Source organism: Anser brachyrhynchus, assembly GCF_964034855.1.
Source record: "Anser brachyrhynchus genome assembly, chromosome: 18".
Taxonomy (NCBI): Eukaryota; Metazoa; Chordata; class Aves; order Anseriformes; family Anatidae; genus Anser; species Anser brachyrhynchus.
The window spans coordinates 1,391,666-1,412,709 of NC_137711.1; the positions used below are offsets into that span (position 1 = coordinate 1,391,666).

The 21,044-nt window shown below is 61.4% G+C and overlaps 1 protein-coding gene across 2 annotated transcripts in view; it reads right to left on the bottom strand.

Moving 5' to 3' along the window:
- Window positions 1-18,429: 18,429 nt before the first annotated feature.
- LOC308180039 (uncharacterized protein) overlaps window positions 18,430-21,044 on the bottom strand; it is a gene marked incomplete at its 5' end in the record, with an annotated part of 30,152 nt that continues 27,537 nt past the window's right edge. Inside the window, 2 exons of one of the 2 annotated variants that reach the window (XM_080561070.1) lie at window positions 18,430-20,244; window positions 20,803-21,029. Of the gene's footprint in view, window positions 21,030-21,044 lie in introns of both variants that reach the window. The other variant, XM_080561069.1, reaches the window with a different exon arrangement.

Below are 21,044 nucleotides of genomic sequence, written 5' to 3' on the forward strand. Positions count from 1 at the left end.
TAGCATCCTTAATTCACCCTCTGGCTACCGGTTTTATATTAAAAACTCGTTCTGGTTCTGCTGGGGAGGAGTGGTGCTGAGAGCACGGCGCGTTTAACCCAGCACTCGCGAGCTGCCGCAGCCCGGGGGCACCGCGTGGTGCGGGGTTCGGGGAGCAGCTCTCCCAGCAGCCTTCCTCCTCCTCCTCCTCCTCCTCCTCCTCCTCCTCCACCACCAGCTCCAGGACGCTCTGGCGATGTGGGCGTAGGAAGCCCAGGGTGCAGGATCAGGCCCCCAGCCCCCCTGCTGACACCCAGTGCCCCCCGTCTCCCCCTCCCCAGACGCTGCCTGCCCACGGGTGCTGCGGGGGGAATCGTCCCCAGCACCGTGTCCCCGTGCCCTTGGGGACGGCGGGGACGTGGCGGCCACCCCGCCGCCGATCACGCGGCGTTTGATGCGCAGCAGGCGGCTGCAGCGCGGCGCTGGCAGCCGGCGAGCCGCGCGTGCCACCCGGCGATTAGATCCTATCGCCTTATCGGCGGCAGCAGCGAGGAGGGCTTGGGGCGAGGGAGGGGAAATAACAAGCAACAAGGAAAAAAAAAATAAAAAAACGAACGGCAGAAGTGATTTGTCTCTCCCCCCTCCTTTTCAGAGGGCTGATTCGAAGTCAAGCAGCCGCCGAGGATCCTCCGCCGCGGGCTCCCTCCGGCAGTGCCGGAGCCGTCGCCGCTCCTTGGGCGCCCGCCAGCTTGCTGCGCGTGCCGGGGAGCTGCTTGCGGCAGGGTGCTCCGTCAAAGCCGTGTTTACTCACACAAGGGCGGCCGTATTTTTATTAGGCATAATTACGCTATCCTTAATGTAGCTGCAAACCATTTTTTCCCGGAGCTGCCGTGCGGGCAGGGAGGCTGCCGCTTGGCGAGCCCCGAGCCGTGGGGCCGTCCTGCCTGTGCACCGGTGCTCGCTGTGGTCCCGGGTGTCCCTGCAGCCACTCTCGGTGTCACTGCTGGTCCCCAGGGCCTGATCCTGCGCCCCCAGCTCCAAGCATCCTGCTGGCAGCAGAGCACCTCCTCCTCTTCCATCCCTGCTGCGTGCAGGCGGTGGGGTGCACGCTGCCAGGGGGAGCCTGCTGTGCATCCAAATCCGTATCCACATCTGCACCCACATCCACATCCACACCCGCATCCGCATCTTGCAGCTGCTGAGCCCCAGGGCACGGTGCCCCCGGCTGCAGTTGGTCCCAGGGGAGCGTGCCGGAGGTGTGCACGGCTGAAGTGTGCAAGCCTGAGCTGTGCTGTGCTGAGACGCGTGCGGCCGAGACGTGCATGGCCAAGACATGCACGGCGAGCTGTGCAAGCTCGAGGTGTGCACAGCTGAGACGTGCAAGGCTGGGATGTGCCTGGCTGGGGTCTCCAAGCCCCAGCCACGGAGCTGGGGCTGGATCCAGCATCGAGCAGCCTGGCTGCTGTGCCCCCCCTGCCCCCCCGTGCCCCCCTGCAGCCGGGTGTGGAGGCGCTGCCCCAGCACAGCCATCTCCCACGCAGCCCTGGTTTTGTTCTTCCCAGTCCTGGGCTCTGCTTTGCTGTGCAAATGTGTTTCTCCTGCAAGGCAGCGCCGTGGCTGAGGTGGGAGCCTGGCAGAGCTAATAGGAGACATGAAAGGAGAGGTTGGAGGGAGATTCCCCCATTCAGGGAACAAACTGCGGCAGAAATTGATTTTTTCCCCCTGTTTACTCGAGTTTCCTCCCCCCGGTGCGGAGGAGAAAGGCCTTGCATCACGATTACCTGCTCCGAAGTGAGAGTGCAATTTGCTGAATGCGTTTATTATTATCAGGGACCGAAAACTATTCCCAATCACCCGGTATTTTCTTTCTTTTTTTCCCCTTCATTCTCATTCTTTCTTCCTTTCTTGTTTCTTGAAGCGCAGGGCCCTGGCAGTACGCTGCTGAGAGCCGATCAATTCTGTCCTAATGGCAGCTCCCATGCCCCGTCATTCATCAGCCGGGTTCTTAAAGAGCATCTGAAGCTTCATGGACGACTTGGGGAAAAAAAAAGCCCATTTGGAGGCGAGATCATATTTTCTCTGTCTCTTCCCCTTTTGTTCTTTATTTGCCGAGGACAAAGGCAGGCTCAGGCTCTAGGTGGGGAAGAGGCAGCAGAGGCAGATGAAAATCCTAAGAAACAAAAGAGCCCGTTTTCATGCAAATGACCTGAAAGAGAGAGAAAATTTGGGGAGGAAAATTGTGCGGGGAGGACAAAAACTGCCCTGGCTTGTATTCTCCAGCGGAACCGCAAGTGTCACCGGAGCGGGAGCCCTTCCTCCGCACGATAAAAGGAGAACGAAGGCGGCTGAAAGTTTTCCCGCAGGCATCGGGAGCCGTTTGAAGCGCCGGAATATTTTTCTGAATTAGGGCCAGGCGGGGGGCCGGATCCTGCCTGTGGCAGGCGATGCTCGGCGCCGGGCCGGCTGGTGCGGGGCCTGGCCACCGGTGTCACGAGCTGCTCCGGTCTCCAAGCGGGGCTTGGGGGGGGGGAGCACGGAGCCTGGGGGTCCGCAGGGGTCCCTTGGAGGGAGGTGGGGGCGAGGTTTGGCCGTGGTGGTGACGCAGGGACCGGCCCTGGTGCGAGCACAGAGGGGCAGGCGGCATCCTGGGGGCGATGCTGGGATTAGGGGGGGGGTCTCCATCGTCCCCCTGCAGCGCCGCGCCCCGAGTTTTGGCCACGCCGGTGCAGGAGGCGGCATTGCTGGTGCCTGGCGAGGGCTGACGTGCGCCCACAGCCCGCTGCGTGCGCCCGGAGGCCTGCTCGGGGAGGCTGGCCTCGCTCCGAGCCACGGGGAGGCAGGGCAAGGGGAGATTGGGGCAAGGGGAGAAATTGGGCAAGGGGAGACAGCAGCAGGCAGGGAGCGCCCCCCCTTTTTCCATCTGACGCCCCTGAAGTTCAGCCGTTCGCCAAGCTGTGATGGCTCTGCTGTGCCATTTCCCGCAGCGGCTGCTTGGAGACGGGGCTGGCGGAGCCGGAGCAGCCTCGCTCGCTTGCCAGCACCCCCGCGAGTCCCAGGAGAAGCCGGTGGTGCCGGCGTGAGCGGGGCCAGGGCCGCGTGGAGCCCTGCTGCTGCCCGGCATCGCCCCCGCTGCAGGAGGTGGCATTGCCTGGTGGCCTTGTACCAGCGTGTGGTGACACACGTGGAGTCACAGCTCGGTGTCCCGGCTGTGCGCACGCCAGCCCCACTCACCCGGGGGTCCCGCGGCGCTGCAGGGGTGCCCCCATCCCGTCGGCACTGCCTGGGGTGGTGGCAGCCCCACAAGTCCCAGGCTGGGACCTCGGGGCGGGCTGGCAGCCGGGGGACACAGGCAGGTGGCACCGGTGGTGGCACCAGTGGTGGCACTGTCGGGGCAAGGGCAGAGCAGCTGCGGTGCCTGCCTGGCTCCCCGCCACCCCGTGCAGCTCAAGTCAAATTTGGTGTCATCCTGCAGAGGAAGATTATGGTAATTTTCCTCCCCCCCCCCCCCCCTTATGCATAATTTTCAGACTCGGCTGCAGCAGAGGCTGTGCGGAGAGATTGGGTGATGGGAATGTCATCTGCGATTCGATTATCTCCTCCTGCCTTCCCCCTTTTTTTTTTTTTCTTGTGAAACCTTCATCAAAACATGTAGATCTAATTAGGACAATTACAGCGCGAGGACGGCTGAGAACCCGCCCAGCCCCACGCCGCGGCCCCGGCTCAGCCGAGCTTTGGCTGCACGGCAAGCAAAAACTGGGAGCTTCTTGTGGGGCTGCGGTGGGTGGCGGGGTCCTGGGGTCCTGCAGGGGACGGAGGCGGCCCCAGGTTTGTCCCCACGGCCATGGCAGCATCACTGGAGGGGGTCCTGCTGGGGGGACCAGCTGCTGGTGACAGCTCCGTGGCACCTCGCCGGCTGTGACGAGCCGCGGGGGTCCCAGCACCTTGGTGACGTGGTGCAGGGGGAGCTGTGCTCCAGGTCCCGGCACGGGGTGCACGTTGTCCCTGTGGGTGCTGCTGTGTGGCTCCTCGAGAAGGGGCCACCCGCGAGCCTCCGTCCGCGTCCCTCATTGTTATTCTGTCCCCGCTCGGTGGCAGCTGGCTGGGTGGGAGCGGAGTGACAGCGGTGACAGGTAACACCGCCGCGGGGACGGCGGCGAGGGGCCCCAACCAGCACCCGGGGGTGCACCCAACAGCCGGGGCTGCAGCAGGATCGGACCCCTCCGCGCTGGATTGTGCATCGCTGCTGATGCACACGAGCGTGCAGGGCCCTCGTGTCAGCCGCTCGCTGCACAATCCTGTCCCCGCAGCGTTGCACACACGTGTGCAGGATGTGGCTGAGCGCTCTGCTGCCCTGCCCAGCGTGGGGCGCCCCCGGTGACCCGTCCTCCCGCTGCCTGCCGTGACCGTGCAACAACCAGCACTGCCCGGGGACCTTGCACACACGTCCCCGAGCGTGGCGGGGACAAGGGCTGGCGGCCGGGCAGGGCTGCTGCACGGACAATTAAGGGAAGTGCAAATTGTCAGACCCCGTGATTAACACTGCCTCCAAATCCGCATGAATATTAAAAGCCGACATTGCCCAGGCTCCCTGCACAATGAATTCTGTATGAATCTTAAGATAAATCGTTTGGATAACTTAGCGGCAGCTGTACTCCCTCGCCACCAACTGCCTCCAAAAATCATTTCAAGTCAGGCGAGAGGAGCGAGAGCAGAGGCCAGACGAGCGCGGGTAATTACGATTCCAGGCTCGGCGGTGGCGGGATCAAGGCCAGGGAGCGCAGGGCGCCCGGGGCTCTCCGAAGGGGAACGCGGAGCCTCCTCGTGTTCGGTTTGTTCCCGGAAAGCGGTGACAAGTTCCCGCACTTGCCGTGGGTGTCTCCTTGCTGCCGTGTTCGGCCGGCGGGGATGGTGGCTTCGCATCCGGATGGCTCCAGCCTGGAGGGAAGCAAGTTTCCCCCTCGGGCAGGACCCCGTGGGCGCACCTGGGGACGGAGGGGACGCAGCGTGGGGACCTGGGGCGGGTGTGCAGACCCAGCCCAGCCCCATCGCCACCAGTGCAAGGTGCGCTGCCCCAGCCCCAGCCCCTTCCCCTCTCCCAGACCGGCTCCTGCCCTGCCTGTGCTGAGCCAATTGCTCTTGCAGAGCTTGTCCTCCCTATTTCAGCCCTGAACCCTTGTCCCCATCCCAGCCCCACAACCACCCCCATTTATCGGCTGGGGCTGAGGGTGCCCACGCAGCCCCATAGCAGCTCGGGGATGGATGGGCTCCCTGCGGGAGGGACAGCATTTGTCACGGCCCCGTTATGGTTCCGTGCCGCTCCGCGCGTCCTCCAAACCGGCACCACGTCCCCATTAGCAGGAGCACAGCCTGCAGCGGAGCAGAGCAGAGCAGAGACCCGGCGTCCGTCCTCCCTGCCTGGACCCCGCCGTGCCCCCCGCAGCGTCCCCATGTCCCCATGTCCCGGTGTCCCCGTGTCCCCATGTCCCCGTCCCGCATTGGCATGCGGCCGCGCGCTCCCGGTCAGGATGCAGCGGCGGAGACGCGGCGTCATCCTCGGAGGAGGCCGGGGCCTTGATTGCCTCCGCGCAGGGCCATAAATCAGCCCGGCCGCCGGGAAGGGGGAGGTCTGGCGGCGGGGGAGGAATGGCAATGTCACGGCGGGCGCCTCTCGGCCGGGACGAGCAGCACCCGGCACCGTGCTGCTGCTGCTGCCGAGGGGGGGGGGACACCGGCCCCTGCGCCCCTTGCCCAGGGCTCTCGGCGGAGGTGCGGGGCTCTGCAGGAGAGGTTTCCGTCCCTGCCGTGCCCCCACCTCCTTCCCTCCCTCAGGGGGTCCCCAGCCCTGCTCAGCACCGGGCTCCCCACCTCTGAGAGCTCGGGGAAGGAATCCCCCACCCGACGCTGGGGGAACTGAGAGGATCGCGAAGATTTCTAGTCCCAACTCCACCGCCCCCGGCAGGCTGCACTCGCGGCATAATCCTGGTTACGAAATGGAAATCAGAGGTGACACAAATCACCCAGAGAGCCCAGTGAGCCCTGCCTGGGCACGAGGGGGCTGCTCTCCCTGCTGCCGGGCCGTGGCCCCGTGCACCCCTCCAGGCCCTCGTCCCAGGGCACGGCTCTGTCCCACGGCCGGCGGCACCGCGGTGCCCCGCGGTCAGGGGGTGACGGGGTTGGGACCTGCCCGGTTTGTGCACCCTGTCCCCGTTCCTCTCCGTGTCCCCAGGCTGGGGCAGCCCCAGGGCTTTCCGCCAGGCAAGGACCCGGCTCCAGGCTGCTGCGTGCCCACTGCTGCCTCCTCCTCCTCACCGTCACCCATCCACGGCCCCAGCGCCGTGCCCAGAGCTGCGAACCCGACCCCGAGCTACCAAAAGGTGCGCGGATAAATCGGCCGACTGGGTGCAAACAGCTAAAGGCTATCAAGCCAGAGAGGAGCAGATCCAATCAGGGGCCATTAACAGATTAAATCATTGCGCTGAATCAGATTAACGCACAAATAATATGAAGCTAATGTGGATCAGAAACACTGGCTCGTGCTCCCAATTTATTTGAAGCGGGAGGTGACGGCTGGGGGCTGCCACCACCCGGGGACGGAGCTGCGCGGGGCCACGCAGGCAGCGTGCGCAGAGGAGCCGCATGCCTGGGGACAGCCACACGGCTTGGGACGTCCCCACGAGCCACCGGCCTTCAGGGAGCGTGCCACATCCCCGGAGCAGCGTGCCGGCACAGCCCAGCCCCTCTGCCTGGGTCCTGGGCCGCACACCAGCACCCTGCCTGCTCCTTGCCCCGGCAGCCAGCCCCAGCCCTTTGGAGGTTATGTCCCCGAGCCACAGCACCTGGGCCAGCCTTTCTTAATTGCGAGCTGTAATTAGCAGGAACGCTTGACCTGGGCAGGGCCAGCTCCCGGCAGCAGCATCGCCCTTCGCGGTCGCGTTTTCTCCTTGGCTGCGCCGCTCCCGCTCCCAGAGCAGGCAGCAGCCCTGCAGCCCCGCTCTGCCTGGCTCCCGCAGCTCCAGGGCCACACGAGGCGGTGAAGCCGTGGCAGTAAACGGCTGCAAACAAAGGGAAAATGTCTTTTCTCCCCCCGACTTATTGCCACACCTCCCCCCGAAGCCCCCAAGGCCTGGCAGTGGAGCAGCACCAGCTCTGAGCCCTCCTTGCCCGCGCGTTTCCCACCAGCTCCCGAGGGCCCAAGGGGGTTAACTCGCACCCTGGTGCCTCCCCGCGCTCTTTCTGCCAGCAAAGCTTTTCTTCCCTGAATTCCCGCTCGCCCAGGAAGGCAGGACAAAGCCTGAGCCGCTGCAACAACACCCGGGAACAAGTATTATTATGTGGTGTGACAATGTTTGATGAATTCATATGTGCCTAGGGGAAGGGACTAAGTAGGTGAATAAAGTGAGAATATTCTCTGTGACAATCAATACCCCTTCAATTGAACCGTCTCCACAGATGTGACATTTTGATTTTTCTCCTTTGGACATACTAACTGGATTTATGTCCTCTTAAAGTGGAAACAGCAGGGAGCGAAGTGCCGGCAGCGGGCTGGCGCGGCGTGGGCACGGCTGTAGGGCAGGGAGGGCAGGGAAGGGTGATGGGGCTGGGGTTATGGGGCTGGGGTGATGGGGTTGGGGTTATAGGGTCAGGGTGATGGGGTTGGGGTTATGGGGCTGGGGTTATGGATGGGATCAAGGTGGTGGGGCTGGGGTTATGGGGCTGGGGTTATGGATGGAGTCAGGGTGATGGGGATGGGGTTATGGGGTTGGGGTTATGGGGTCAGGGTGATGGGGCTGGGGTTACGGATGGGGTCAGGGTGATGGGGTTGGGTTTATGGGGCTGGGGTGATGGATGGGGTCAGGGTGATGGGGCTGGGATGATGGTGTGGATGGGCTGGGGAGAAGGCTCCAGGGCAATGAGATGGGATGATGGGGCTGGGGTGATGCACTCGGGCCATGGGGCTGGGGTGATGCCTGGGAGCAGAGCGTTGGGGTGGCGGAGCCGACGCCACCGGGCACGCAGGCAGGTCCGTACCAAGGCGAGGAGGCAGCTGGGCACACCTCAGAGGTGCCCCACGGCTGGGACCTCGGGGGAGAGGAGTCAGCAGCAGCAGCAGCAAAAAGAGGGGTACGCGGAGGAGGCGCCTCCTGCTCCCCGGTGCGCCGAGCCGCGGCACCCACCGGTGGCACCCGCGCGGCTCCGGGATTCCCGTCACATCCCGGGCCCCGGAGCTAATGACTCATCCCCGGCACGGCCATTTGTTTGTGCTGGTTTCAGACAGACTAATGTTTTTAATGGCACATAATCATTTTTCAGAAGTCATTTGATGCTACTAATCATCGCTGTGATATGCCACGACGGGATGCGTAATGACATGCTGAACAGGAAAAATGGCACTTGGATCCCCGGTTCTTCCCGGTGTAATCTATATTTTACCACATCTCTCTGCCTAATGATACTTATAGCTGTTAATAAACGAGTACTTAGGCACTTTCTTCTTCTTTTTTTTTTTTTTTTTTCTTCAGTGGGTGATAAAATAATTTTGGGTTAAAATATAGGAATGGGAAAGGAAAGTGGTGGCTCAAGCACGGTGTGGGTTTCCCCGCAGCTGGAGGGAACACGGGCAGCGAGCGGTGCTGGGCTCACCAGGCGGGAAATTCATAGAAGATTACTTTCGCTGCTCATAACTTTTTAGTCTCTTTGTTAAATTAACAAGTGTTAAAAAAAAAAAAAATTAAACATTTTTTAATGAAATTTTATCACTGCAGTAAGAGGATCCTCCTGGCCCAGTGCCCAAAGTCTTCAGGATGAATTAGCGCGCAGTTCCTCACGCTCTAACTCATTTTATCGCTTAATTAAAGGGATGCTGGCAATTCTGGTAAAATATACTTTTTCTTAAACAACTCTTCTCCTTCCCCAGGCGCCTAAGAGCCAGGAAAGGGAATGAACTCAGAGCACCGAGCATGCCTTTTGCACCAGGACTTTGCTTCTTTGGCTGCTCTCTGAAACCTGCTCGGTGCCACCATGGGGGGAGAGGGTCCGGTGGCTCTGAGCGGCAGAGGAAGAGGAGGCTGAGGATGGAGGCGTGCAGCCCCAGCACCCCTCCATGGATGCCGGGGTGCAGGGCTGTGGGGTGCAGCCTGCACGCAGCACCCAACGCTTTCCACTCCGCGTGCCAGCTGCAAGCTTGGCTCCGTCGTCTCCGTAAGCAGCGGGTCACACGTCTCTGCCCAGACTTGTGAGGAAGAAAAATTGCTTTTGCTTACATTTTTAATTTCTCTGTAATTACCCGCTGGGCTCCTCGGGAGAATGCTAACCAGCAGTGCAGCTCCCTGCTGGGCAGCTCGGCGGCTGCAGCCCTCCGGCACAGCACAGCACGGCACGGCACGATACGGCACGGCGCAGCGAGGCACGGCGAGGTACGGCGTGGTGAGATATGGCATGGTGAGGTATGGCATGGTGAGGCGAGGCATGGCATGGCACAGGACGCCAGCTCTGCCGGGCAGGTCCAACATATCACCTCCGAGCAGCAGCGAGTTCGGGAGTGCAGCCTTGCATCTTCTGATTGGAGCCAGTTCAGAAAGGTCTCGTTAGCGTCTCCATCATTACCCAATGCGCACGCAGGTGGTTTGCTCTCCTCTGGAATTTCGGAGTTAAATGACTCATCGTTATCTTATTAATGAAGCCAGGGCTTCATTAATAAGCACAGCCCTGTGGTTATTGCCTTCCCAAGGGCACTGGTTTGGAGGCAAGACACGGGGATGGGTGTCTGCTGGTGAGGAGCAGGAGGCTGAGAGAAAAATCTGTGAGACAATCTGTGAGTTCCCAGCGAACGGAGCACTTTTAGTTAATTTTGTTAACGTGCTTGTGTCTGAAGCTTAGCGGGACGTGGCTGATGCGGGGGCGTGTCATTGCATTAGCACCCAACAGCAAAGCGGGGGGCGAAGAAAGCGGCTCCATGTCATCCGCCACCGCCGCTGCCCCTTCCTTTTGTCCCTCACCTTATTATCGTCTGCTTTTCTGCACGGTCCTACTTAATGCGTGAGTCAGGGTTTGCAGAGCTGTTGTACACAATGACTTCTAATGTCCTGTGAAAGTAAATGGAGGACGAGACCTAGAGAAAGCTGCCAATTACTTTAAGAATATAGACACGGCAACGCCATTAACGTAATGGCGAGGAGCGATTCCGGAGCCCCTCGTGCCGTGCCGCTCGATACCACAATTAATGTTGCAGAGTTGACTTGAGCTCCAGCTTCCTCGAGACAGGCTCGCACCATTAACCTTCCCCGAGTCAAGGTGTTCCAGCTCTCATATTTGGCTTAATTAGTCTCCAAGGCGATGTAACAATAGCCACTTCCCGAGGACGCCGTGCCGGCACCGCCGCTGCCTCGGGATGGAGCAGCTCGGGAGCGGGACGAGCGGCGGGGAGGAGAGCGGGGCAGGCAGGGAAGAGCACGTGTGTGTGTGTGTTTGCACGTGTGTGCGTGTGTTTGCACGTGTACTTGCACACCCGTGCACAATCTGCAATGCACAGAGCGAGGAGGGTTGAGGCTGCTGACCCCGGAGCAGGGCAGAGCCACGGCCGGCAGCACACCGACCTCTGCACGGGGCCCCCGCAGAACGAGTCACGTCGCCTCCCATCAGGAGCAGCGAGCAGGACCGAGTAGATAAAGGTGCTAATAAGACAGAGCACTAATTAATTGCAGCCCCGGCTCGCAGAAGAGCCCTCAGCCGAGCGCTGGCTGTCACGCTGAGCAGCAGCCGCGACGCTGGCAGCTCCGCGAGGCGCCGTGCCGGAGCCCAGATCATTAGGAGCTCGTGCGTGAGCTCGCAAACGAACCAGGGGGCTGAGGTTTGCAAAGCCAAATCCCTCTGCCCCCGAAGCAGCCGCGGCTGCGCGGCCACCCTGCCTTGGTGCCACCATGCACCCCAGCCCCTGCTGGGTGCTGGTGCAGGGCAGGGGTAAGCGTCCAGCCGGGACGTCCCCATCAGCAGGGGACCTGCAGCGGCGTGGTGGCACTTCCAGGGCTGCAAGTGTTACAACGTTAAGCTCCTTTTCTCCTTCTTTCCCTTTTTCCTCCAAACCAGCAAATCAATTTGATGGTGGCAGGAGCACGGCCCTTTACAGCTTGTGCAATTTGCGTGGAGTCACCCGCTCCCCTCTATCCATCATCCTTAATTAATTAGAATGTAATTGCTTATGGATTCCTCTTCCGTTATTCGCAGCCCCCAGCACCGGGATCACGCTTTCCTGTCCCTCGGTGCTCTCGCTCTGCAGCAGGTTGCTCAGGAGCGCTGAGCTGGCCCCGGGGCACGTTCGTCCCCGGCGCTGGGGAGGCTGCGGCTGGGCGGAGAAGGAAATAAACCCCGCTGCTCCGGCTGCTGCCGCTGCTGCTCGCTGCTGCCTGGAGCTGGGACTTTGCACCGGGTGTGATTTGGCCAACAGGATGGGGCCGGGGCCGGGGACAAGGACGGGGCGGCTTGGTGAGGACACAGAGCTCGCATGCCTGGGTCTGGCTTGGCAGCCTGCAGCAGCCTCACCGATGGTGCAGGCGGAGGCAGGGAAACCAAATTAGAAATTAGCTGAGACCTCAAAACGCGGTGAGAACGGCGGGTGCAGGAGGTCAGTGCCTGGGGGGCCGGCACACAGCAGTGTGCGTGATGGGGAGGCAGCAGCAGAGCACCGTGGGGACACTTGGCTCCGCGTCCCTGCCTTGCCCCACGCTTGCCATCAGTGGCCACCGAGGGGTCCACTTTGCCCTGGCCCCCTGCCCGCCCTGACACCGTTGCTCCCTGCTCTTTCTTCTTCCTGTGGACAGCAGAAGGAAAAGGACAGCGTTTGCTCGGGGTTCTCTCTGCGGGTCGCTGGGGTTTGAGCTGTGCCATCAATCACAGGGCAGGCTGCGAAGGGAAGGGAGGAATCCTGCCTCGCTCTGCTGCTGGGGGAGGGCAGGATGCGGCCCCAGCCTCCCCGGCAGCACCCCACGCGTGGGCACACTGCGGCTGAGAGCTCTCATCTCAGGGGCTGAGCTGCAGCCAAGCACAAGGCACCACCGGCCCCGTTTCCCCGGGGGGCCCGGTCCTTGCAGTTGGCTTCCAGAAGGTTTGGGGGTTACAGAAATCTGGGGGCTCTGTTATGGGCCGTGGGCTGGCCCCAAAATGGGGCTGCACCTGCTGCACCCCCACCGTGTCGCCCACCCCACGCCACCTCGGTTTTTCTTTTCCCCCGCCTTGTCCCCTGTCCTGTCCCCATCACCGGCCCCAGCCCGTGGTGGCCGAGAGGAGCGCAGCACCATCCTGTGCAGCCCCGTGCGAAGGCTGGGGGCTGGGAAGAGCAAAGGGGTCGGGGTCCTGCTGCCCCCCCCCCTCTGTCTCCCGCCGCCACGCAGGGGGATGCAATCACGCCTCTGCGGCTCGGCGCCCGGCTCTCCGCAGGGAAAACACCGATTCTCGAGGCTTTGTTCAAAAATGTATTCCCCATTGTTAAAAATTTAGAGACAAAATCAATTCAGGCCTGTGGTTTTTTTTTCTTTTTTTTTTTTCTTTTTTTTCCCCTTTTATGAAACTGTTTGTAGCAGTGCTGTGATTGCCAGCAGAGGAGCGTCCGCGGTCACCTGGGGAGGGGGGTCTCCAGAGGGGGCTGCGCCGCGGCGGGGGGGGGGCTGGTGGGAGGGGGACCCCAAGGCACTGCAGGGATGGGGATGGGATGGGATGGGATGGGATGGGATGGGATGGGATGGGATGGGGACAGGGATGAGGACAGGGATGCCCCCGCTTCCTGCTGTGCTCCCCCAGGAGGCACGGGTGACCCAAACCGAACCCGGCGATGCCGAGGGCGGAGGGAGCAGGCGGTAACTCCGCTGAAGGGCCCTAATAAATCACAGTGATGTGATTACACGGGGCCGTGCCACATCTCAGCAGCCACCTAATTAAAAACTGGACTAAAACAAGGGAAGAAAATAACTTAATTTGGGTGCTATTTGCCTTGCTAATGTGGTGGCAGTTTTCTGCGCCGGGTGAGTGTTTATAAAATCTTAATTAGGTTTCCTGTTCGGAGCAGCGACCGACACAAGTCCCTGCCTTAATGGACCGGCACCTTGGGGATGCGGTGGCTCTGCCCGTGCCCTGCGGCTGGATGAGGTTAGAGGTGGGGAAAAGGGATGGGGAATTGGGATGGGGGAGAGGGATGGGAAGCAGCTGCAGAAGGTTGGCTGCCGGCTTCCCGTTGGCTTTTATTTTCCCCTTCTTATTTTTTTTTTCTTCTCTGTTCTTTTTAATCAAAACTTCAAATTGGACTCAAAGCAGCTATTTATAAACCTGTCAGGGGAGGCTGGCATTTCTCTATCAGGTTGCTATTGAATGGTTGCTAACGGCTCTTCAACGGAGGCAAGGAGCGGGCGGCGGAGCTGGGGCTGCTGAATCCCCCCTGAGCCCCACGAACACGAGGGGCCGCGGCTGCGGGACCCCCAGGACCTGCGGGACCCCCGTGTTTGCCCGTGATCTCATTGGGGCTGACACCCAGCCGTTACTGCTAGCCCACCCCAGCGGTATCGGGTTTGGGGCAGGAGGGCTGCGGGTTGCAGCTGAGCAGCGGGGACCTGGCTCTTCCTCCCCACCGAGGTTTACACCTGGGAAATGCACAAGAGGGAAGGGAACGGCTCAGCCTGGGCATGGGGCGAGCAGCGGCCGTGGCCAGGGCACCCCGGGGGGCAGCGGGGGGACCCCAACCCTCTCCCCTCGCCCCTCCCGGCCACCACCCCGCGCAGCAGAAATGGCTGAAGTGTCCTGTCCGGCCCTGCGTGGGGAAATGATTTAGACAGTTGTATTAAAATGCAAATTTCTGCCTGGCTTGCTAGTTTATCATCTGACTTGTTATACAATTTGCCAGTTATAGAAGAAAAATTACCATAATGGGCCCCCGGGGAACGGTTGTAAAAAGGATACCAAACATTACTTATCATCCCATTCCGCTACAATTATCTGGTGCTTTTCTTCTTCCCCCCAACCCCAAGGAAAATTAAACCATCAATAGGAGCCAGGGAGACGCGGGGAGCGAGCGTGGCAGCCAGGCAGACGGCTGCGTGGTGCTGTGCCCGCCCCGGAGCCTGCCCGCCACCTCTCGCTGTGTGCCCCAAATAAACCTTGTTAATTGTCCAGGAAAACGGAGGTTAAACGCTCCCAGACCTCCTCAAAGCGATATCGCGGAGAGAAGGGCGAGAGCGCAGGAGAGAGAGTGGGGAAAGGGACCGCATTTCTTCAGCGAGGAGAACAAGAAACCCTTTAATGTGGCTCTGTGTGAAGGGGATTAAAGATGCCTCGTTTATTCCAGGGAGACAATTTAGCTCTGCCCTCTGAACCCCGTTTTGCTGTAGGTGCGTTCGCATCGCTGGGACGCCTTTGGAGAGGGGAGAGCTGGAGATGGAGGCAGGGACCGGTGCTCCTGCCGAGGGGCTGGGGGCATCTCCTGGCACATCTCTGCTCGTCCCAGGTTCTCCAGGCATCTCCAGACATCTCCAGGCATCTCCAGACATCGTCTCCCGGCATTTCGCAGCATCTCCCAGCATCTCCTGGCACCTTGCAGCATCCCCTGGGGTGCCAGGGAGAGCCTTCCCTGCAGCCCAGCAATGGGATGGCCCCAAGGCGCCTCCGCTCCTCATTTTGGAGGCTGTTTAAATGCACGGTGCAGGGAGGTGGCTGCTTTTTGGACCACCGATGCCCCCCCTGCCATTAGCAGCTCTCAGAGGGGTCGGTGCCGACCCCAGCCACGTGCGTGCGGCACCACGAGGATGATGCCTGCTGGTCCCGGCCAGCCGATCCGGAAACCCCCCAGGATTCATCCTCCAGCTCGGATGCTTTCCCGCCGGCTTGGAGACGAGCCACCAGCGCAAGATTCCAGGCAGTCGAACGCAAAATTTTCCATGCAGATCATTTCCTAATTAAACGGCTCCTGAACCAGCCGCGTGCGAGCTGGGAGCGCTGGCGAAGGCGCCGGCTCCCAGGGGTGCAAACTGGCGGGGGCTCGCATGGAGCAGCACGCGCGGGTGGCTCCCCCTGGACCCCAGCCCCTTGCAGCCCCCCTGTAAATCCTGAACCTGTCCCAGGCTCCGTGAGGGAAATCCTCCCTGCGCCTCCCCCAGCTCGTGCGAGCAGCAGCAGGAGGAAACAGCCACCCCTGAGCCCTCCAGGAGCTGCAAAATTCCCTTTCCTGCCCCCAGCCCAGCCCAGCAGAGCCAGGGATGAGCGGCTGAGCCTCCGCTTGCCCCTTGCTGCTGGTGGCATCCCCCAGCTGTGCGGGGCAGGATCTGGGTTCCCCCCCCCGGGGTGCTCTTTCCAGGCAGGCAGCGGCGTGCAAATTACACCAGGATGCGCCCAGCCACGGCTTAGTCCCTGCCAACCCCCGTGGGAGGCTGATCAGCTCCGCTAACCCTGTGTCATGTATGGGGGGGCTGCGCTGATCCCCCTTCCCCTGTGGCACGGAAGGCTCGTGCCTCACCGGCTGCGCCGAGCGGGCGAAGCAAAGCAGGGGCTGCAGGTGGGGGGAGCGGAGCGAGGGGGCTTTGCCAGGCTGTGTGGGGTGAAGGGGGACATGGGGGGGCACAGAGGAGGGGGTGCTGTGGTCTTCAGAGCCCTCCGTGCCAACTCAGGGCTCCCTGGTGCGTTTTGAGGGCGAATTGGGGCTGGTGCCGGTGCGGCGGGGCGAGCAGCGAGCAGCCCTGCGTGCTGACACAGTGAGCAGGAGCTAAACATCCGGGGAGTAACGAGCCTCCGAGTCCAAATTTTATGGACTAATTACGGCTCTGTTTATTGCACTTTTAAGTAGAAGTTGGTTGCAGTCGTCGGGGAGGCTCCGGCTTACCAATAAATAACTGCTGTGTCTGTGTCCCACCAGCCTCCCCGTGCACCGAGGTCAGGCCAGGCAGCGGGGCCGGGTGGGAGAGGGTTTGGGACCCCTCGTGGGGGGGATGCTGGCTTCTGTCCCTGGTGCTCCCAAATAGGATGGAGCCAGGACCCTGTCCCGAGCCAGTGGGGGCCGCACTGTCCCCAGCCACACGTCCCCATCCTCTGCCCCACATGCGGCCAAGCCGGGGGGCTCAGAGCCACAGCCCCGTGCACCCCCCAGGGTCTTGCCCTTGCTCCCCAGTTCCTGCCCAAGGCTGACCAGGAACCATGGCATGACCCGGCCATGGGTGACACACATCCCTGGTGATGAGGCCACCGAAATATTGTATCCCCATGACCAGAGACAAGCAAGGGAGCAGGTGGGGACACCACGTCCCCGGGCTGGGCGGTTTGGCCCCAGGAGGAGGCGGCTGCAGCGCTGCCGCCCAGGCGCTACAGGGGACGGGGCTGCGCGGGAGGAGTATTTTTAGCTTTCTCATTAACCGAGTGCTTTCAAATTAGCCTTCTATTAACCTCAAAGTAAAATGAAAGCGTTAGAAAGAAAGCATTTTCGCCCCCCTTCCCTTGCAGAGCTTACGTCTCCCGCGGAACATCGAGGTTTCCGCAACGATCGCCCCGTTTGCCCCGCAGCCCTGACGCGGGGCCGTCGTGCAGCGCTCCGCTTCTGGGGAACAACGGGGCGCCGAGGGGCCACGCACGGCACGGCCCTGCTGGGGCCCGCAGTTCATTAACCCCTTGCTAAAACGGATGACTTTCTCCCCTTCATGTAGGGCAGGCAGACAGACGGACGGACGGACGGACGGACAGCAGCAGCCCTGGGCTCCCACCTTCCGAGCCCTGAGGTTCTGCTCTGGCTCCATCCAGCTCCACCCGAGGTGCTCAGCACCCAGAAGCGGTGCAGGGGCTGTTCCCAGCTCTCTCCAAACCCTTGTCAATTTTATTATTATTTTTTTTTTCCAGGTTCCCGTGGCCGTGGGGGTGCTCCCTGCACCCCAAACCCGGCAGCCCTGTGCTGCAACGCCCCGTGGTGCAGGGGGTGCTGAGCCCTCGGGGTGCCCCCTGCCCTGCCGCACACCCCGCTTCCCCGAGGTGCCGTGGATGGAGACCCAGGGCCCTGGGGTGCCGCAGCTCCCGCCCAGCCCCATGGGGCTCCCCAAAATCATCCTGCCCCCTGCCCCCAAGCACCCAGCACGTCCCCGCACCCGAGCAGCCTCCGATCAAACGAGGCACACCCGTGTGTGTGCAGAGCCCCTAAAACCCCGCGCGCACACACACGGGGGTGATTTCCATTAGGAGGAAAGCAGAAATAACAGGGACATCAAAGCGGAATTGGAAAGACAGAAGAGAAAAAATCGGGGCGGGGGAGAAGGGGTGGGGGCGAGGCGGGAGAAGAAAGGGAAGAAGCTGCACGGAGCCGGCGTCCGTCCTGCAAATTGGAAGTGCTGCTCGGAGGTGTCCACGGGCGACCTGCCAAATCAATTGATTTCATCTGTGGGCAGAGATGCCTTTTTTTATTTCACACCAATTTTCACGGCCGGCGTTAGATAAAAATGGCAGAAACGCGGGGAAGAAGAGAGCCCGGCGGGGAGGGGGGCGGGGGGGGGCCGGCGGATGACAAAAAGGGATGGAGGGGGGACGCTGGCGGGGAGGGGAGTGGGGGCCGTGTAGGAGTGGAGGCCGAGCCCGGGGATGTTGCCCCCACCGCCCCACCACCCACCAGGTGGGCAATGGGCACCCGCAGCCCCGTGCCCCCTGCCTGCCCCCTGGACGCTCTGACACCAGGACCCAGCTCCCCTCCCTCCCGGGACACAGAAATGAGGGGGAACCCCAAATTCCGGCACTTTTCGGGAGGCGCAGTGGGGTCACCCCTCTGCCACGGGCACCCGTGCTGAGCTGGAGAGCTCAGGCAGAGAAAAATAGCTGGTGACATCAAGGTTATGCAGTCCTGGGCTGCCAGGAAGGATTATCTCCTGCAATCCATCACTGGCCTGGATCCTATTGCATTTTTCCTTTTGCTCTTTTTTCTTCCCTTCGTTCTTTGCTCTCTTTCTTTTTCTTTTTTTTTTTTTTTTGAATGGAAAACGTTTTTAGCAACCTTAATAGCCACCGAGAGCTGCTGCAAAGCTGGCACAGAAATCTATCATTTTTATTTGGCTGTGTCTGATAATAAGTAAGCTCGGGCCGTAAATCCCACGACCTTGAGAATTAAATAATAACAATAATAATAATAATGAAATCCCACGGAACTTCCCACCCGGAGCAGGCCCTTCGGCTCGGGCAGGTGGGATGGGCTGTGGTTTTCCTGGCGCACGGGAGCTCCCACAGCAGGCAGTGGGGACTTGTTTGTGAAGGGGAGAGGGCACCAAGCTGCTGATGTCTGAGCATCCCGATGGATTTGGGATGGGACGGGGTGGGGGCAGCTCCCCCAGCCCCCACTGTGAGCCCCATGGGCCCAGAAAAAGCCACGGAGCTGGGCAGTGATGGGGATGCTGAGCATCAGTAGCGACGCACGGGGCTCTGGTGCGTGCAATGCCACCGATGGGTGGCACCGGGGACCAGCTGCGGGTCCTCCCCGTGGGCTGGTGGGGGGTCAATGGGGGGCACGGGTGCTGGGTCCGGGAGCCCTGCGGTTCCCAGGGCAGCCTCGGGGCAGGGATTTGCCGTCAGCCGCTCGCCGAGGAGACATTTCACTCTGGAAGTGTTTCGTTTTGACATTTCGCAAAGAGAAACCTCTGACTTTTTTTTGTCACGCGATGGCATTTTTCTCTTGGAGCCAATATATCAGAACCGTAACAAAAGCCCAGCAACTGGAAGTCAAAACATTTTCCTTGCGTCGAGCGACGCGCTCTGGGCTCGTTCCAAGAGGCGCCTCCCTCCTGCCCCACGCTGCTGCTGCTGCCTCGCCCCAATTTCCCTCTCTGTGGCTCCCGGTCCTTGTGGCTCCTGGTCCTTGTGGCTCGTGGCCCTTGTGGCTCGTGGCCCTTGTGGCTCGTGGTCCTCAGGTCTTGCTGGCCACGGCTCCGTGCCATTTGGACGGATCCCGTTTGCAGCCCCATTGCCCGCGGCAGGGATGCAGCGGGGCCAGCGTGGAGCCGAGCGTGGCGGCGCAGATAACCGGGGGGAAGTCAACCTCTTGCGCTAGCACGGGAACAATTCTGCTCGCCTGAGCCCAGCTGTCAGCGGCTCTCATCAAATGCAGGAGCAGCTGCTGCTGGCGGCGGGGCCGGCCCCGCTGCGGCCGGGGTTGTGCATCTCCGCGGGTGAGCAGGGGGGGAGCAGCCCCTGCGCCCTGGAACCAAGCCCCCAGCCCCTGGTGTGGGTAAATGCGACCGAGCTGCCCGGATCCGGGGGCTGCGATGGGGACGGGAGGGTGGGTGGCACGGGGGCGGCGTGGGAGATGAGCACAAGCAGGCAGCCTGCGACTCAGCGAGGCTGGAATGAATTTTGGGGGATTTTTGCGAACTTTGGGAAGCCGGGAGCTGTCCTTCTGTCTAAGAGTGGCAAAGCTCTGAGGTCCGGTCCTGTGCTTTAACCCCCGCTCCCAACAAATTGTTTGGCTGGAACAGGGTCCCCAGGGCTGGACCCACGTGGGGTTTGCAGGGCCACGCCAGCCCCGTGTCCCCTCTGGTAGGGCTGGGGGGCACCCGAGCAGCCCAGGGACCAGCAGGCGCTGCCTGCGACGATTCCGCTCGCTCCTCGGTCCCTGCTGCTCATCCCTGCCGCCGAAGACTATTAAAAATCTAACAAATGCGTTAAATTAAATAGTACTTTTGCACATATTACATGAACCTCCCTGCAGCAGGCCGGGAGCTCGCCGAAGCCCTGTGACGGATGTGCTGGGGCTGCGCCGAAGGAGGCTTTTGGGAGCCGTGGGGAAGATGTGCACCCCGTGGAGCAGCCGCTTCGGGGCCAAGCAGCTCCTGAGCCTGGCTCCTGACTTGCAGCTGGTGCCTGAGACCCCCCAGGGCAGCTCCTGGGTGTTGTTTTGGGGCTGCCAGGCTGGGGATCCCCGCAGCTCCATGTGCCTCTGCTCCCCGGTGCACGGGGCCGGGGCTTGCGGCAGCGCGGGGAGCAGAGGGGTTTGCTGCAGGCTTTGGGGTGCCCAGGGGAGCCACCGGTGCTCCCCATTAATAATCCCCAGCTTCTAATGAGCCGTCAGACACCCAGAGGGTTGCAATTAGAAGTGAACCCTCCTGCTGGAGGCATCGCCGTGCTCGGCCCCGCAGCCCGGGCTGCGCCCCGGTGTCATCCCCCTCACCCAGCCCAGCCGGGAGCACGAGTGCTGTCCTCTGCTGGGACCCCGGCTTAATTAATCTTCTGTCGAGTGCAAGAGTGGTAATGGTCCCGCAGGAAGCAGGCAAGATGATTGTGCTGGAGTGAGACAAAGGAGAACAGTTAGACTGTGACAGCCGATATTAAAATGACTACAACTCACTTCATACCCCGAGTCAGTGCATTATATTCCGTATAAATAATGGGTTACTCCAGGTTAACTGTCTGTTGCTGCGTTCCAACTGTTGATATTTAATTAGCTCTAAAATTAAAGTGTTCTTTTATTGCCCTGCCATTAGAATTGCTTTATTTCTAATTGATTGAGATTAAAGTGTCTCCTTGAGATCCCAGCTCCCCGGTGCCGGGGAAGGGCGTGGGGACAGGTTCGAGGCGGGGGCTGACACCGGGGGGTGACAGCAGCCCCTGCCTGGTGGTGCTGAGCATCCCGGGGGTGGCAGCGAGGGGCTGGGTCTGGGGGCACTGGGTCTGCACCAGCTCCTGGCCCCCCAGGGCCGAGCCCCTTCCCCGTGCATCCCTGGGGAGGCTCCTCACTGCGATCACAGCAAATTAACGAGCGTCCCAGCCGTCGGATAAATGCATCCCTATGGGCAGGGGCCAGCGGGGCTCAGGGTCTCATCGTCAGCACCGATACCTCACCTTTTTGGTTGCCTTTTTTTGAAAATCACCCTGAAATGCTAACACCAGGGCGAGGCGAGGCAGGGGACGGAGCTGCAGGAGCCCCGGCGATGGCACCGTGCTGCGGCCCCCATGCCAGGACAGGAGCCGGGACAGGAGCCGCTTCCCACGTCTCAGTAACCGCTGGAATTATTGCCCATCCGATCAGCCTGAGATGAAATTTAACAGCCCGAGGTGGACATCAGGCACTGATAAAAAAAAAA